This window comes from Bactrocera latifrons, unplaced genomic scaffold, assembly GCF_001853355.1.
Source record: "Bactrocera latifrons isolate USDA-ARS-PBARC rearing strain unplaced genomic scaffold, ASM185335v1 scaffold_87, whole genome shotgun sequence".
In the NCBI taxonomy this organism is placed as follows: Eukaryota; Metazoa; Arthropoda; class Insecta; order Diptera; family Tephritidae; genus Bactrocera; species Bactrocera latifrons.
In genome coordinates, this window is record NW_017537567.1 from 435,893 (window position 1) to 454,559 (window position 18,667).

Below are 18,667 nucleotides of genomic sequence, written 5' to 3' on the forward strand. Positions count from 1 at the left end.
GCTTCCCGCGAATTTACCGCGTTGCTTTCAAAACTCATCATATCACAGGGCGAGAGTCACCTATACACTGGCCAGGCATGGTGCCTTCTTTACTTATATAGTAAACTGGCAGGCAGCTTCCCGCGAATTTTCCGCGTTGCTTTCAAAACTCATCACATCACGTCTGCTTTACTTATCTGACAAACTGGCAGCCAGCTTCCCGCGAATTTACCGCGTGACTGTTATATCACATAACATCACGGCGCGAGAGTCACTTATGCACTGGGCAGGAACGGTGCCTGCTTTGTTTATATGACAAACTGGCAGCCAGCTTTAAGGATATATTTTTAGATAGTAAATGAATAAAAAAAATATTATTCTATTAAATAGAACTTAATCCTCGAAATATTTTTTTTTATACGTTGGTATGAGTGTTAGTGCCATCTGTGCCAACTTTTATATCAAAATAATCATTACTGGTTAGTAGTGTGATTATTCGACAAAGAAGTTTCTTTAAATTTTGTGTGTGGAGTCTATTTTCTGGTGCCAAAACATGCGGAATTTTGGAAAAGGCCTTCGGTGATAATTCTTTGTCGTGTTGTGGGCCTAAGAAAAGTCACGATTGGTTGCAAAATTACTAAATTTTTTCGAAAGACAGCGACGAGTTAACGCCTGTGAAAGAATGCTTTCTAACTACTAGGATGTAATGCAATGTATTATTACTGGCGATGAGTCTTGGATCAATGCTTATGACTTGGACATAGACGAATATCGTGTCAAAAGTGACCCTAAGCCAAAAAAAAAAAAAAAAAAAAAAAAAAAAAAAAAAAAAAAAAAAAAAAAAAAAAAAAAAAAAAAAAAAAAAAAAAAAAAAAAAAAAAAAAAAAGAACACAGCTAAGCCAAAAATAAGGTCAAAAATAAAAGCTATGTTGACAGTTTTTTTCAATTACCACGTTATGTATATAGAAACATACTTTTATAGTAAAATAAGCTAAAAAATCATAGTTGATTCGTATTTGAGTTACAATAGCAACCAATCTTAAAAATTTAGCTTTGAGAAAAGTTTAAAGATAAACTAATAAAGGTGATTGAACTGAATGAATACATCAGGCTGTAATTGTAAACATATTCATTAAAAATTGTAATATGTTATTTTAGAACGAATAATCTTCCTAGGTGTTGAAGTTGTCAATAATACTGGTACTGATTACTCAAAAACTGATTACAATTATACCATGGGGTCAAATGCAGAAGCGGCATGGCCTATACAAAATAACCTATTTCCCATAAAAGTACTTTCGAATGTTGCTACAAAATAAATTGAAGCGAAAATGTGTTGCAACAGTCCACTCAATACTAAAATATATAAGTAAACATAGTATAGCGTACACACTAAGGATTTCAAGTGCTTACGAACAGCATCAAGTGCCACATAAATGGCCCACAGACCCGATAAAGTAAAAGTGGCGAATGTTGTTAATTTTGATTTGCGCCAACTGCGGTTAGTGTTAACAAGTTTACCGCATTCGCCAATTTTCGTTGAAATAAATGTATATGTATGTGTTTGTACACACACATACACCTATAGGTTTATAATATATGCATTTGTGTGTAGAATAATACAAATTATACATAATTTTCAGTTGATTGAATTTTATGGAGATTATTATGGCCAACAAGAGTGCCTCCTGACAGCAAGCAGTACAATTCATTTGCGGTCAACTATGACTTCCGGCAAATGCACTCACTCTGTTATGTAYGCATGTATGTATGTACGCGCTTTTAGTTGTGTGGTCAAGTGAGCAACTGTAAGTTGTAAGCCTCTGGTGGCTGGGGGCAAGCGTGGAGACGGAAGTGAGCGCAGTTAGCCGCAGCACGTTTGTGCAAATGTACTTTAGAAAGATTATGCTGATCACAATCACAAATACAGTAACAACTATAGCTTCTTTGTATGCATGTGTGTGTGTGTGTTTCTGTTAGCCATTAATGTTGGGATTCCATGGCGAAAAATAAAAGTGAATTCTGTACTTACTTTTGTACAGTTGGACACTTCATAAAAATGGGCTAACTAAATGGGCGTGTGAAAGACGGTGAGATTGTAGCGTTAGGTATAACTTCAATTAACGGTATAGGTAGCATAGCTTTATGTCCAAAATCTGCTTTGAAGACCGCGCTAGTGGTGCGTTAGACGCTGTTGTGGCATCTGAAATGAACGGTGTGCGTTGCGGTGCTGTCTTAAATAGCATCGCAACGGTTTGGGATGGGCGCAAGCTTCTCAGTGAGTTTGAGTTGCTTCGTAAATGCTTTTAGCGTTCATTGTATGCGTGTGTATGAGCGTATATTGATGCGTTTGAGAGCTAAAAAGCTGGGTGGGGTTCCCGCGCGCTGTTGTTACATACACAATTTACCGCATCGAAACAAGATACACATTCGAGTGATAAGAGTGGCGTACATACACTCACAAACACACACATGAGCATGGTCACTTAAAGTTTTCGAGCAAAATAAAAGCATAAATACACACAATTGGGAAAACGCGAACACAGGACCAACCCAAAAACTAAATGAACTCTTGGAAAATAAGAGCCACAAGAAGTGTATTTTCAAAATAAAAACAACAACAACAGCAGAGTCTACAAAAAGTAATAGAAATCTCGGAATCTCAGCTACTATGTGTATTACTGATTGTGGATGCTGTGAGCGCGATGTATTTCAATTTTTAGTTGAATAAAATATTGGTGTAAGTATCTGTTAGATAGCTCCACCGAGATGTCTCTCTCTCCCATGCACGCTCTCCTTCGTATACTCAACGTTTCTGCTTTGTATACACTCACTAAACAGAGTGACTTCGTGTGCTGTGCGTTCGTGCTCTGTCGTGCTACCATTTTCACTCTTCGTGTGCCTATGTATCAAGATATTTTAAGCGCCAAATTCGGTATGCATATTTTCAGGTGCCTGAGTGTTGTCAAGAGCTTTCTGTTTTGGATTCCATGTAGCTTTCCAACTTCTCTGGGCGTGCTTTTTTATCATATGAAAGAGATAGCGCTAGTATCGAAAATTCCCCTCTTCAAGGGGTTGGTGCTTTTCTAGCGCATGCGCTTGAGTTAAGCTTTAATTTCTCCTGTTTTCCGCTGACCTCAAAGCTTTTTGCTTTCCAGCACTTTTTCTTTAACGCAGCTTCACTCCATTTTATGTTGGGGCTCTATACGCATTGTACTCGAGCAGGGAATGGGGGTTTTGCTTATTCCAGCATTATTCAATATTTGCAACATAATTTGTTGCAACATACATGTATATTTGCCAATTAATAAAATCCTTATTGATTTTTAGGTGGAGCATTCAGTGTGCCAAAGATAAGTACAAAATATTTCTGAAGTATTGTATAATTTAGCCTGTAAATTGGACTAAAATGAATTTTCCTAGTTATTATTATTTATTCGGTATATCCTGATCTAGGTGACACTTAACAAGGATTTTTGGAGATTACAGGTGGAGCAAGTTTTAACTACCACCATAACGGTTAAAGGATTTCAGAGCAACATAAAAAGTTTGCTATTGGAACTAACTGCAAAAATAACAGATTATACTTCGGTAGTAACTGGTAACTACCTAAGTAGATCAAACAAAATTTTTTCTATGACTAAACATGACAAAAGAGGTTAGGCATATAGCTGACCTCTAAAACAACTATCCTTTTAATATTAAAAATAATATAAATAAAGTAAAAACCATGGTCTGACTTATAAAGCATATAAGCACTCGACTACACATTTAAAAACTCCGCGACCACAAATACATAAATATACATATTTATATTTCCAAGTTTCAGTAAAATTTATCACTTTCCAAAATTGAAGATACACAGCAATGGGTGACTATACACCAGAATATGTAAATATATACAGATATGTTTGTATGCTCGTAAGTAAAATCGTGAAAACATATCAAAAGGTGAATGTCCTCTCGTGTTGACTACAGGCGAATTCATGAAGATTCAGAGCAAAGCGCATGCCTGGCGTGCATGAGGCAAAATACTCTGTGCATATAAACATGCATATACGACTAAGTATAGTAATAGTAAATACTCTACTTTGCATGCATACATACACGCATATGTATGAATGAATGTTATGCATTTCCTAGCACACTTCCAGGCGCTGGAGCTAGTGTTTCACAATGAGCGTAATGAAACGAGCATTTAAGCAAATTAAACGAAAATAGTTGGAAACATATGAGTGAAGTCATAGTTTCACTTAAGTTTCACTGACTGTGAAAATATATGTGAAAAATTTATAAAAATAAGAGAAAAAATAGAATGAATATGAAAATTAGAAGAGTAGATAGAACATTTGCACTTTTCGAAAAAATAAAGTAATATGTGAGAAATAGTAACTCTTAGCCAAACCTCTTAATCCTTTTTAAAATAAAATTCAACTCGACAAAAATAAAACCCATATACTACAATATATAAATATCTAGCAACAGATGTAGAAAGTAGCTAATAATGGGTTATCCAAGTAGAGGTACGTTTTTCAATAGCCTGCTTTTGACAGTTCACGTGTGAGTCGAGCCAAGCTGTCATGAAAGTCTTACACCTGAACAACGTTTAAAAAATTTTCAACTTTACTACGAAAATTCCCGTTCCGTCGCTTCACTCTATAGATTCTTAATAAGTTCTAAGAAAATCTGCGATTTTCGAACCAAATATTAGTGAGCAGATAGTATATGCCGGTCAATTGGCCACCAAGATTGTGTGATATAACACAGTTAAACTTTTTTCTGTGAAGATATGTAAAGTCTAATGTCTATGCGGAAAATCCCGCTTTCATTCAGGCCTTGGAAAAACATGGTGCGTGGCATTCGCCAGTTACCGATCGAAATGCTCGAACGAGATGTAGCCGAAGTCAACATTTGAAAGAGATAATCCTCAAAAAATAAACGCCATAGAATGTTCTTACGTATGTTTCCCATTAAATTTGAAGATTCTGTGTTTTTTCTTTCGAAAAGTATTTCCGTATTTTCTTCAATAAAAACTATTTTCTTTATATAAAATTTAGATCGAGGAAAGAAATCTTCGAAAGTATATTTTTCGGATCTTTATAATACGTTTCAAATAATGTTGCAGTAAACCTACTGCGCCGCAATGTAGCCTTTTTCAGAGAGGGCCGTAGCTTAATCGCTGGAAACTGCAATTCATGAGCTTACAAGGTAGGACATTTTTGTTCACGGCTGGATATTTGTTGTTGCTTTTGCGTTTTAGCACTTATCTTATGAATATCGCCTGAGCTTAGCATCAATTAGTCGATGAACAAGTCATATGCGACTGCAATATCATTTTAACCCAGAGTAGAAATCTACATGGTCTATCTTGGCGCAATTGCGGCAATTTTTACAGAACATAAAAAACTTCTCAGACACAAATTGACACATCAAAGTAGTCATTAGTGTTCAGTTTGGCGGATTATTACGAAAAGAGAAATCATTCAATAAAATGCTTGCATTCGACTTTGGCCATAAAGGTCTTCGGTGATAATTGTCATGACCAAATGTTTTGGATTGGTACAAAGTATTCAAAGAGGGTCGAGTACCACGAGAACCACGACCAGAACTGCCCTGAACATCAATAAAATAAAGGAATTGGCGCTTGGAATCAGTGAAAATCATTTTGAAAGATCTTTTGGGAGTAAGAAAAGTAAAATCACGACTGGTTCCAAAATCACTAAATTTGTTTGAATAACCGCGTCGCGTTAACATCTGTGAAATTTTTTTTCTACTACCTGCGTGTCATGAAACGTATGTCTGTGTATTACTGCCTATGTGTCTTGGATTTATGCTTCCGAGCCGAAGCCGAAAAAAAAACATGTCAAGCAGGTGAAAATTCATGGTTAGGTTTACAGTTTATCGAGGTGTGGAGCACTTCGATTTTTTTCTGGTTTGCCAAATTCTCAACAAGGAACTCCATTTGAGTGTTAGGCACCGTTTGCGTGTAGCCATTCCCGAAAAGAGGTTGGAATTACAAACCGGCAACTCTTGGTTTTTGATCCATGATAATGCACCGTCGCATACTGTATTGTTTGCTCGAGAGTTTTTGGCCAAATTTTCCAGCAATATCGTATTCGCTTGATTTAGCTCCGTGTGATTTCTCAAACGATCGCCCCGGGGAAACTATTATGAGTCAGTTGAAGACACTAAACGTGAATCGCTACGCGTTAATTTTAATTTTTAATTAATTTTAACAACTGTTTCGAGGATTGGAAAAAGTTGGAACCAACAAAAAACCAAAAAAAAAAAAAACAATTTATATAGATTTGACTTATCTCTGAAGCTTCGTTCTCTTATTAAAATTGTTTAAATTCTGTAACTTAAAACAACAAAAATTTACTGCTTATATTTTAAGATCGATACTAAATGGGTAGTTAAATTCAACCAAACAATAAAGGTTAACTAAATCCCGAAGTAATGAATGAAAGTGTATTAAAAACTAAAACCCTTAACTTAATAATTTTCAATAAATTATTTTAATTTTTCTCATTAAAAATTGTATTTAACTTTCTTTGCGGAAATAAGTCATTGAACTTTCTAATTCTGGAGTATTTACATAAATTATTGTTGGATGTTTGATCTACTTTCCGAGCAAGTAGTCAGCAAATTCTATCATGTTTCACAAAATTCTATTGTTCATGTAATATATAAACAGCGATTCTTTGTTGCAACTAAAGTATTGACTTTTAAACATGAATACACTTGTCAAGCCGAGCAGCAAGAGGCTTTGTACAAGCTGTTTTTTATGCTCTCGGATTCGTTTCGATGCTTTTGTCTACATTCATAAATATGTATTACTAAAGCCCTGCTTATGTGTGCCACTTATGGTCGCGCTCTTTGTTTAGTCTGTTTAGGTTAGTGATGCTTCGCTTCGGATTATGAAGTTTCGCTTAATGTATTGTTTAGCAATTTTGTGGGAGTCATTATTACACAGGCAAATGTATGTAACGGTACATTGGAGTATATCTGATATTAGATACCAGCTAATCGCACTCTAAATAATATACAAATTCGCAGAATATGAAATAAATCAGTAAGTGGAGTGGAACAAGAATAGAAAAAAAAAAAAAAAAATGACATAGGTACATAAATGAGGCATTTTTTACGCTGACGTTATGAAAGTAAAACTTTGCAATATCTTTCAATTTGCAAAGACTAATGATTCGAAGAATGTTCAGAAGAAACAAACCAGCAATAAGAGTAAAAATTTACTAGGGTTTCCGACTCAGTAGAGATAACTTAGAGTAGCGAAGAAAAAATAAAAGCCGCTAATAGCTCATACGCGACCCTTATCAATATATTTAAAACAAAACTACACAATAAGCAATGTTAAGTGGCCCTATACAAAACCATCATCCGTTTAATATTGTGCTACGGAGCAGAATCATGGACGCTACTCTAAAAGAAAACTCCAAATCTTCGAAAGTCAGATGCTAAGAAAAGTCGATTGAGCCATAAAAGATAATGACATGTGCCGTATATGCTGGAACTAGCTAATGCAACTTTATGGAAAATGCGTAAATTTTATTCGCTTTATCAAGGCACAAGGCGCAAATGACGCGGCCATGTAACGAGAATGAAGAAAAGAAGAAAATTTTAGAGGCCACAGTATTCACAACTACAGCAAGAGAAGATCCCAATAAAAAGGGATTTACGAACTTAAGGAAGACATGATATACAAAATTGGAAAGTAACCGCAAATGACCGAGACGTTCAGAGTACGCATGTGCAACATGCTGAAACTCAGAAAGAGCTGTAGTGCCAAATGATGATGAATGATTCGAAGGCGTAAAACCTAAGGCCTGGGTTATACTTAAAAAATCGTTTGAGATCTTTTGAAACCGAAAGGTGGAGATAATGTCAATAAACGAAACATGCTTGGCATTATTGAATATAATTTGAATATGTGTACGAAATTCGAATGCGAATAGTTATTATACAATTAGGTACTCCACCGAGATATGTGAATTTACGGACAGTTTCTTCTCCAACTCTCTATCTTTTTAGTTTCAATGAGGATAAAAAAGTATAACATGTTAAATTTTCGATCGATTTCCGATCGTATATTTTAAAGCATGCACTGAGCTGTAGCTTCGCATATATTTTAGGGTGTTGTCTGATTAACAATTAAACATACCATCTAAGGTCGTTTCGACGTTGATGGCGCCTCAGAGCGTGATCTTATTTTATCCAATATATTAAATAGCATTTATAACAAAGTTCAAGAAAACCTGTTGCCTACTAAAATGGGTGTCAGTCCGCGATTTGGCGACAGAAGCTAAAACCAGTGCAAAAATGAGTCAAAGACTGAAGCAAAGAAATATTTTAAAAACTTTTAAAAAATAAAAGTTTCCAAAAAAAAAAAGAAAGAATTAAAAATAGCGCAAACAAAGCTACAGAAGTTGTACAATTGTTTGCTAAAATATTGTTGATTGCATTATAATGAACGATGAAACATATGTATGTACATATATTACTAGGTCCCTAATTCCATATGAAACCACTACTGTACTACTGCCGACCTGTCCGTGTCAGCAATTGAAATAGAAAAATTTGGCGAGTAAATACTTAACTGGCAGGATTTTTACTCTTGCGGTATTAAGGCAACTCGATTTTTCAGAAAGAGTACTATATCGGCCGACAATTATTAGAAGGAGTGTCTAAACCGTCGCCTTATACCCTTTTATAAGCAGCACTATCCAAACGTTCCAGAATTTGGCCAGAGAGAGAAGTATTGAGCAAAATTACAGGCAAAAATCCGTTACGTTTCCAAAAAAAAAAAAAAAAAAAAAAAAAAAAAAAAAAAAAAAAAAAAAAAAAAAAAAAAAAAAAAAAAAAAAAAAAAAAAAATCATTGTGTGCAATTTCTTTTCTTCTTTTCAGTACAGTCCTTACTTCTATTTTGACTAACTTATTGAACCCTATCGCATATTTTTATTTCAGGCTTAAAATTTGTTGGTGTAAAAACAGGTAACTCTAATACGTCCTCATACTATATAACAATACCTACTTAGCTACCAGGATCTACGAAGTATATCTTAATTAATTTTATTTCGGCTAGAATTTGAAATTTTGATCTCCTGAGTAGAAATGGCAAACCATTCCTACTCGCCTAAAGCTAAATTTCTGATCGATATTTCAAGAACTGAGAGATATGGCTAAATCAACCCAGCTCATCACGCTGATCATTTATGTCTATAGTTTAGAACATTTCCTGCGTTTTCTTCTACTTGTGGGTAATTTAATAAACACCTGTTCAGGGTGTAAAACATGGTATTTATTACGGGAAAAAGATGAAAGAAATGAACAAAAGAAATGTAAAAGTATATAAAACTGTTGGCAACATCTGAAGGATAACATTAACACGCCGAAGACATAAACGTGAAGGTAGCTATGCAAAAAAAGTTTTCTGAATGCAAAAAAGCATTTTCACCACGATTCTGTATTTCGTTGCATACTTTGTGGCGGAATTCGCCGTAAATAACTTATATATATACATATATATCCGCTAGAGATAGTATTATATATATATACATACATATATATGTATAAGATGTATCGTAAATTCGTATCCAATGTTAATGCACACACATGCCACACACCCATAAATATCAATACCTCAAACTGGTTTTATCGTATTTCGCTTAGTACGACGGATTGGATACTTTGTTATGGTTTGCCGGCTTCTGCCACAAACTTTTGTTGTTGTTGCTTGTAGATATATAYATAATATGCAATAAACAATACACAATGGCATTCATGCCTTTATATTATACGCGCTCTCATCTACAAAGAGTGCAACGTGAAGAGCAGCAATCATTAATTGAGTGCGAGACAGGGTCGCCAACAAACCAAGTAAACAAATAAAGTGGAGAATTTAGCAGATGAATTTGAACTGGGTGAAATATTTGAGCTTATGCATAAAGATGTGATTTTTGAATAAAATTAAATAAAAAAATAAATATTCTAAATATCGTTGATCTTTCTGTTTGGAAGGTAGATATATGCTATAGTGGTCCGATATCAGCGGTCCTCACAATTGAGAGAAAATGACATGTGACCAAATTCAAATAGATATCTCAAAACTGAGGAACTAGTTCGCGTATATACAGACAATTGGACATGACTAAATCGAAATCTCTATCGTAAATATGTATGTATATTGTCAACAATTGACTTTATTTTGAAAACAAATTTTACTCACATGTTTCGCCGTTGTGAAAATCTTATTTGTATTCCCAGATCCAGAATCCATAAGTTTTTAGTTTTTTTCTAAAAATAAATAAGATTGAAATATTTATACTAAACAGTTCATAATATTTAGTCTTAAACATCAAACCACTTTATAACTTCTTAAGATATTAATGGTTTAAAATATTTATATCTTTAATTTTATTTCACTGGAACGCAAAATATTCCCATTAGAGAGACTTATTTACATATACATAATTTATTTATTTAGAATATCCTATATTTATTTTTTTATCTTAATTTTTTTGTATATATAATCCGATTCAAATATTCCGTTTGATTCATATGGATAAGTTCTAGAATTTAATTTTATTATTATTATTATTTTTTTTTTTTTAATCTAATGAAAGTTTTGAAGAAGCCTTCATATCAAACTCAACTTTAACCAAAATCCAACAATTAAAAAAAAATAAATTTTACATTTTCACTTTGGCAACTCTGCCACTTACATACATGTGAGTAAAATAGTCTGCATGTAAAATGAGCGCTAGCAAAAGATGCTGAAATTGCTTAACAACCAAAGAGAGGGGGGATTTATTTACGTCGCACGTAAGCGCTGTTGCGTTACGTATGGCACACGGCTATTGCGTCGGCGCTTTAACCACTCACAGCCATAGCCATACAATAGTGGCGGTGGTAGTGTCAGTCCAGTCAGACTACGGTGGGTTGATTGTTTGTTTGTTGGCTAAAGTTGTTTTCAGTCTGAAACGAATTGTTGTGAACGATGGACGGAAGAGCAATTGGCTGCGTTTAGCATTTTTCAGCGGACTTGGTATATTATTTTTTTGATGTGTGTGATTGAATTGATGGGGCAAATAGAATAGCCAGTGGCATAGAATCGCAGAGTCAATGTGTGATGAAGTACAGTGACAGCTAGCCAGACAGACGGCAGGTCGGTAGATAATCAGATAGATAGGCAGTGAAGCTTGAAGAAAGTAGCGCAAGAATTTGGGGAGAACAACCGAAAGGGTGACGCTCGAAATTGGTAAAAGCCGGTGATTTTCGTATACAATAAATGCGAAAAAGTGAATAAAAAAAGTTGTGAAAATATGGACTTTTTTGTCATTTAAGAGTTTCTGGAATAAAATTCTTTGGTATATAACAATAAAATAAAATTTCTCGCGTTTTTTTATAGCAAAAAAATCAAACGATTGCCAAATTCGAGCAAACAAAATTGACGTGAGCAATTGTGGCGTTAAGTTTATGCGCCTAAAAGCCTATAAAGTCTGGCACACGCATACATATATATGTATGGATAAACACGCATAGTAAAAGGATAAGTGAAGAGGACAAAGGTTAAGTAGTGTCGAAAATGATGCTTCACCTGTCAGTGCAGTGTTCGCGTATGTGTGTGTGAAAAAGTTTCGGCTACCTGCAAATAAAAAAATCAATCAAAATTCCAACTAAACTGAGTGCATCGGTAGTGCCAAAAAACAAAAAATATATATGCTTGCCTGTTTTTGTAAAAGCGAATCTTCGAAAAAAAAAATTACCAAAGAAAAGTGCAACAATAGAGTGTCGAAAAACGAAAGTTTGTGAAATTCTCCAAAACCAAAAAAATTTCGAAATTCTAAATGCTACATGCAAAATACAGTAAAGTAGCAAAAGTAAAAACTACGAGCCAAATTAATAGCAGGCCAAGCGCTAGACAACACTAAACCTCCCCCGAAAATAACATAACACCCCCACAAAACAGCTAACAAASAAGCTGCCAGTGACGACGACGACGACGACGAAGGATCAAAGCAAAAGGATAATTTGGTGGCGTGTTGCGCGCTGCGGTGGTGTGCCGTACCAAAACAGGGGGCAAAGAAATCAAAATTGCAAAAACAAAAATACGAAAAACGGAAATAAAACTCGACGTGCAACGTGTCTGATAAAATCAAAAGTAAGCAGCTTCATATCGCACAGACAGCGGTCGTTGTGTTTAGCATCTGTCTCGTGGCTGCTGTGGCCGGATAAGCAAGCAAGAATTTCATAACAAAAACAAAAACGTTGATAATAAAAATACCTTTTTTTCAATCGACGCTATTTGTGGAATTGTGCAGTGCATTATACTTTCCTTTTTATATATCTGTGCGCGGTTGTGTGTTTGATAGCACGCGGTGCTGTCTAATACCTGAAAATTCAAAAAACAAAAAAAAAAAAATCAAATATTTGCGCCCACTYGCGCGCATTTCTGCGGGGATAGCGCTATATGCTAAAGTCAATACAAAGACTGTGAGTTTTGTATTTTTTCACAATCAAAGTAAGTAAAAAATTTATCATATTTAAAGTATGGTATAGATATTAGCTGAAAAATATACATAGTATATTTATTATTCAAAGTTTAATAAAAAGCAGTTGTAAGGAAAGATACGTTGTTATGTTTGGAATTTCTTTTTCGGTTTCAATTCTGACCATTCAAGAATTAGAGGACTCACAACTCGAAAAATGGCAAATATACATGAGATACACAGTTACTTTAAAAAATGATGAAATTTTAAAATGAATCACCTGATTTAAATCTTATTGATTTCCTAGCATAACATAGAAATTTGGAAAGAGTTTTTGGTTAAAGGGTTCCAGGGGTTTCATGGCTTAAAAAAAATTACTTCAATGACTTTATAATGGCTTTGATTTAAAATTATGTCTCCTATGCGGAAATAGTGAACCCAATCTAGTCGCTCAGGCAACATTTTTATCGATATCTCAAAATAATCGACTCGGCTCATCACGGTAATTATTTATATTTATATTTTATAAAATTTCTAACGTTTTCTTTTACTTTGTGGCAAATTTCAGGGTATAAAAATTTTTTTTTCAGGCTATAAAAAAAGTTTTTTTTTTATAGTATATAATGTATTTTTGAGCGAATGGGGAAAAATATTCATCTCGGATAAAATTTCCCTGAAAAAAAACTGAATACACCTCAATGGCAAACAGGACGCGGCAATTGTAAACTATACGTAAACTATTTAATTATTTATCAATATTGATACTATCGCCTTTGCAGTAAAATTCATAAGCCCATGTTATAATGATTTCCTCGAATGTGGGAAAGGAATCAATCATGTTCAAAAAGACCTTTAGTGGTACTGGTTTTGAAAAAAATTCAACTTTACCGGGACGAGTCGATCAAAACGTAAAACGCCAAAATACCTATGCAAATCATTCGAACGGGCTCACGAAAGATGTCAAGCTCTCTTGACATCTCTCTAAGCTGCTGATTTTCAAGCACCATATCCTTCACTTTTTTGATAATTTTATCAGTTGAAGAGGTCGAAGGTCGTTCAGAACGAGGCGTGTCTTCAACGATCACTCGACCTGTCTAGGGAAGAAAGACGATTTTTACATCCGTTCATGTCATAAAAAATATAAGACGATCTTTTATTCAGTATGCGGCGAAAAAAGTGCCAACTTCGCTTAACTCGATTCGTAAGAATTCTAAGGAAAACATAAGAATCGGCGAGAGAAAAATAACTATTAATTTAGTATAACAAAATTCAACTTTCTTTTTACAAGTGAAATCAAATTTCATTTGACGCCCCTCAAATTCACTTGCTTGAATGAAAGCCATTTTTCTATTCTGGCTAGCATTTGCCCAAGGAACTTTCAAATGCTCAGAACGCGTTTTCGCCCCTTTTGCCAGACACATTTTAATTAAATTTAAGCTTCATAAAAAATAGAAGGATAAAAGAAGTCATGTTGTCCTGCGTAAACGGCGGCAATTACGAGAATTCATTGAATTAACTTAAACTGTAATCATTGACAAATTAAAAGGGGCACACAAACAGGTGAAAGTGCTGTTGCCATAGGCAAACTTGCGAAACGGCAGTGAGCTCAGTTAACGAAGAATGTCTGTAGATGCAAACTAACTGTGCTATATATTTGTATGTATGTATATGGGCATAAGAACAGCTCGGCAGGTTCTTAAACGCTCCTTTTAACACTGTAATATGTGCAATCTATCTAGCGATTGCATAATGATTTGTGCCGTTTCCCCACCAACAACAGCTATGACAACAACAAGCCCATTAGAAATCATCATCGTTATGAATTAAAAAAAAAAAATGCAATAAAATGGCATGAATATCCACAGTTAGGCAGATGGAAATAGTGATAAAGTAGTGCAGTAAGGCCGAGTGAAAATATTTGCGCAGAACTCTGCTTTCACTGGCTAAATTGTGCTTTCACGGGTGCAGCTGTGTTTGTGTGTGTGCGCTCGCGGTGCGGCGCTGTGGTTGCTTGACTGCCGTTGCTGCTTGGCACACATTAGGATAACTCATTCGTCTTGATGTCATTTGCAGCAGTGCCACAGGCCACAGTATCAACTAAACGGTAAATGCATTTGTGGCGAAATTCAAATGCATAGAAATAAGTAAATAAATAACGGAAAAGAAGCAAGGAAGCAAAAAATGAATTAAATTGAAGTTCTGTGGCATGTTGGTGACATTTTAGGCCCTAAACCTAAGGAAGCGCTGCTTAGAAAATGGTAAATGGTTAGAGGCGAGGGAAATAGGTAGCAGCCAAAGAGTTTAGTAATCAGAATAAGTTGTCTACTCGACCACTTGGTGACGCGCTGGTTTTAGGAGAGCCTATAGCGCAGATCCAATTATCAAAATGTCGAATGCGGAGAGGAAGTAGCTTCAATGAGATGATAGTAGAGTTGCAAGGTAGTGAATATAAAAAATAAAAAAAATAAGTTGGAACTCAGCAAATTAAATTCACTAAAATCGATAGAGCGGAAAGTGGTAATTTCTCTGATGTTAATTTGAGTCTTGAAAAATGTTTGGCTTAAAATTTTAGTAATTTTAATACATTTCTTGAACTTATATGATAATACAAATATAATTTAGCATTCAAATACTTAGTTGAGGTAATCAGTTAGCGCTTCTTGTGGATGTTTCCCAAATTAGCATTTTTGGTTTCGACGAAATATTATACTACTACCATTAGAAGTGGCAAATTTGGGTAGTGGAATTTTAATTTTGGATGGCACGTATGGACTATAATGTTCCGATATGAGCAATTGGTAGCAATGCCTTGGATAATAAGCCATGCCAAAGAGTTTTTTCCACAGGGACTTGATTTTGTTAGATCAGTTGCAGGGCAGCTTATGCTAAAGTAATCTGATCTGAACAATTTTTTCGGAGATTTTAGCGATTGTGAATAGTAACATCTGTCTAATTTCTTGAAGATATCTTGTCAAATGAAACATTTTCTCATACAAGCTTCATTCCGATTTTTCAGTTTGTATGGAAACTATATGTTATAGTGGTCCAAAAAAGTCGGTTCCGAAAAATGAGAAGCTGCCTGATGAGAAAAGTACGTGAAAAAAATGCCACGATGTCTCAAAAAGTTAGTGCYTAGTTCGCGTATATACAGACGAACAGAAGGACTAGCCAACGGAGCGTCTCCGACGTCTTATTCTGGGTGTAACTTATTTCGCGACTAACTGAATACAGCCTATTCAGGGTATAAAGATAGGACTTGGTTAGTTAATAGGTAGAAGTGGGCGTCGCAAGAACGTCTAGTCGTTAGAGGGCGCACTTGTCTCACTATTAGGCCCATTGTTCTCTCTCGGTGACTTGAGACATACAACAATCGGTGGATTTGACAAAACTTCTAAGCTTTTTCCGCCCTACCGTAAATTTTCTTTTAAGGAGTTGCATGTGTTTACGGTTCTCAAAAATTATTGTCTCATTAAATTTTACAACTTATCTAGAATATTGCCCTAAATTTTCAAGTTGATCCGAGTAATAGTTTCGGAGATACAGCCTTGAGAACTTTTGCCTTATAAAATCAAGAGTTACATAAGTCGGAAGAAAAATTCTCAAGCCTTGTGTATATATTTTTGACCTTCCCAATCAAATGAAGGTGCCATTAGCAATCTGCCACGACTTTTTCTCTTCTGAAAATATATTTTTTGCCCTCATAAATAAGAAACATTCATAGACATTAACCATGTGATGTGCACTCTTGACGCCCCGCTAGGCAAATGTCAACGGAGCATTTCTTGCAAGTGATTGCCATGTGGCACGTTCCTGCATCAGCTATAGGCTACTATGTTTTTCCGTTTAAAACTAAAGACATATAAGTATACATATGTATATATTTATATAAATATGTCTTGCATACTCCATCACACTTTGCTGACAACTGCGGCTTCTTATCCCTGCTCCACCATGAAAATTCATATTTTTTCTGAAATATTTTCTTACTTTTTTCTTATTCGCTCTTTATTACAGTACTATTGCAATGCATTCTCTCAACTAGTAGTTCCCTCTCGCAACACGCTGCCTCCTGTAAGATGCTTAGTCAGTTGTGTAGCGTTGATGGCTGCTTTCAACAGGATAACTATGGCAATGCATGCCATCTTTTAGCAATAAACCAATGCACTCGCATTTGCAATTGCACAGTCGTTTGATGTGTGCATGCACTCGTTGTCGTCATGCTATCTACTGCCTGGGAAGTGGGAAGACAATCTCGCTGTGCTCCTTATGAATTTGGCCCAGTTTTTCCTCGATTTTCACATTTCTGTCTTTTTTTTTTTAGTTTTTTCCTCCGCTTTGTACATATGTTGTTGTCAGTTTATTGTTAAATGACTCTGCCTTGTAAATCCTTATTATTCATTCCGTTCCTTGCTCCGGTGTCTTCTTCCTTTTCGCTGATGTAGCTGTTCTGCGTTTTAATTTGTTGTCGGTTGTAAATAAGAAAATGATTTATGTGGTTCATCAAATCGCATGCAATGCTGCTCATCAGTAGACGCTTACTGTTTACCGAGAGCAATTTGTTTGGCTTAACACACGTAAACCTCAGACAGCAGGAGTTGGGATTACCAGCCGGAAAATTACAATCGAGAATCGACTGTGCTGGCTTTTGTAAAGCTACTTTTATGTTATCAAATCGCACAATGAGAGACTCAATATTATCTACAATCCTTTGAAGTGTGGTATTCTTGAATATATATAGTATGATTTGGTCTTAAATTGTTTTTCGACTTGTTTTTTACTTATTTATAAATCAATAAGATGCTAAATACTTATCAAAAATTTCTGAATGTAATCTTTTCTTTCCCATAAGCGGCTAACATACTTTTAATATATTATTATTCCTATAGTTGTTGCCTTTTCTTTCCAGTTATATAGTGTAGTGTAATCAACATCAGTTTTTGACTTTTAGAAGGATCTACCTCAGTTACATGTCAGAGTCACACCCAATGTGGCTACTACTAAATGAAATAGTATAAAAATAACAATAACCCATTGTTAATAGGAATTTTGTTGATAAAAAAATTGCAAATTTGTTAGATACTGCCGCCCTCCCATGCGTTTAGTAGACACATGTCGACGTTCCTCATCATGCGACTGCAAAAATCTTCTGGACTAAAGTAAATCAGAGAAGATCTTCTGAACTACTTGCACTTATCAAAACAGTGTCCTTATACAATAGGCATTCATACGGTAAGGTGACAATTTTTCCTGGAAAGTTGTCAAAGTTTTATAGTAAAGGATGAGTCAGAAACTTAAAGGCCATTTCTCTTCTATATTTTAGTCTTTGCAAGAGTGCGATTGAAACATCTTGTCAATCTTATTCTGCGAACCAGAAGACACAGACGAAAATGACACTAAGTGTTTCAACCAATTTACTTTCACAAAAGCTTATAACGCTATGCCGATTTCTATAGGCCCTATGTTATATTATATAGGATTTTTACGTCACATAACGGCCCAGTGTTCTCAGCTGGCAAAGTGAGATCCCTTTTCGGATCGACTTTATAACCTTACAGGACCTAATCTGGGAACTGCGGTCTCGATAGCATTTATGGTTTCTAGAAGAATACATTTTACAACAGATTTCAGCTTGACCTTATAATCTTGAGAATATTTTATATGATATTTCCTAAGATACTTATTCCGAAACATATCTCGAATTGTACGATATTTCAAGAGATACAATAATTCTTTTTTTCACTGAAAACATCGCCTCGAAGACACCGGAGTCAGAAAAAAGCGAATATATGTGGTTCGGTCTCTCCGACAAAGTAGCTAAATTTACGTTAAAGACTTTCAGTGAGAAATCAAGACGACGCCATTAATTGCTTTCACACCTTGAGCGCTTCTAGGGAATTTTTTATAGAACATAACATCCTTGCACTGTATTCCCGAAAAACCAACAAAAATTACAAAAAGAAAGTAAAAAAAAAAAACAAGTAAGGAAGGGCTAAGTTCGGGTGTCAACGAACATTTTATACTCTTGCATGATAAAGTGATAACCGAGATTTCATTATCCGTCATTTACATATTTTTTTATTTTGCTGTAAATTAATTAGATTAGATCAATTTGTGTACTTTGAGTATTGAATTGTATTTTCATTTATTTTAATTGCATTGAAAAGTTATAGTCCGATCAC

The 18,667-nt window shown here is 35.0% G+C and overlaps 1 protein-coding gene and 1 long non-coding RNA gene across 9 annotated transcripts in view; one reads left to right on the forward strand and one right to left on the reverse strand.

The window, feature by feature from the left end:
- The window catches only part of LOC108977332, a 32,821-nt gene extending 22,528 nt beyond the window's left edge, over window positions 1–10,293 (reverse strand). The window contains exon 1 of the long non-coding RNA XR_001994028.1: window positions 10,226–10,293. This is a non-coding gene — a long non-coding RNA (uncharacterized LOC108977332). The remainder of the gene's footprint in view (window positions 1–10,225) is intronic.
- Window positions 10,294–10,951: 658 nt separating this feature from the next.
- The window catches only part of LOC108977312, a 117,070-nt gene continuing 109,354 nt past the window's right edge, over window positions 10,952–18,667 (forward strand). For 5 of the 8 annotated variants that reach the window (XM_018946923.1, XM_018946925.1, XM_018946927.1 and 2 more), the window contains exon 1: window positions 10,953–12,520. The gene's annotated coding sequence lies outside the window, so the exon portion shown is untranslated. Of the gene's footprint in view, window positions 12,521–18,667 lie in introns of all 8 variants that reach the window. The other 3 variants (XM_018946926.1, XM_018946922.1, XM_018946924.1) reach the window with 1 other exon arrangement.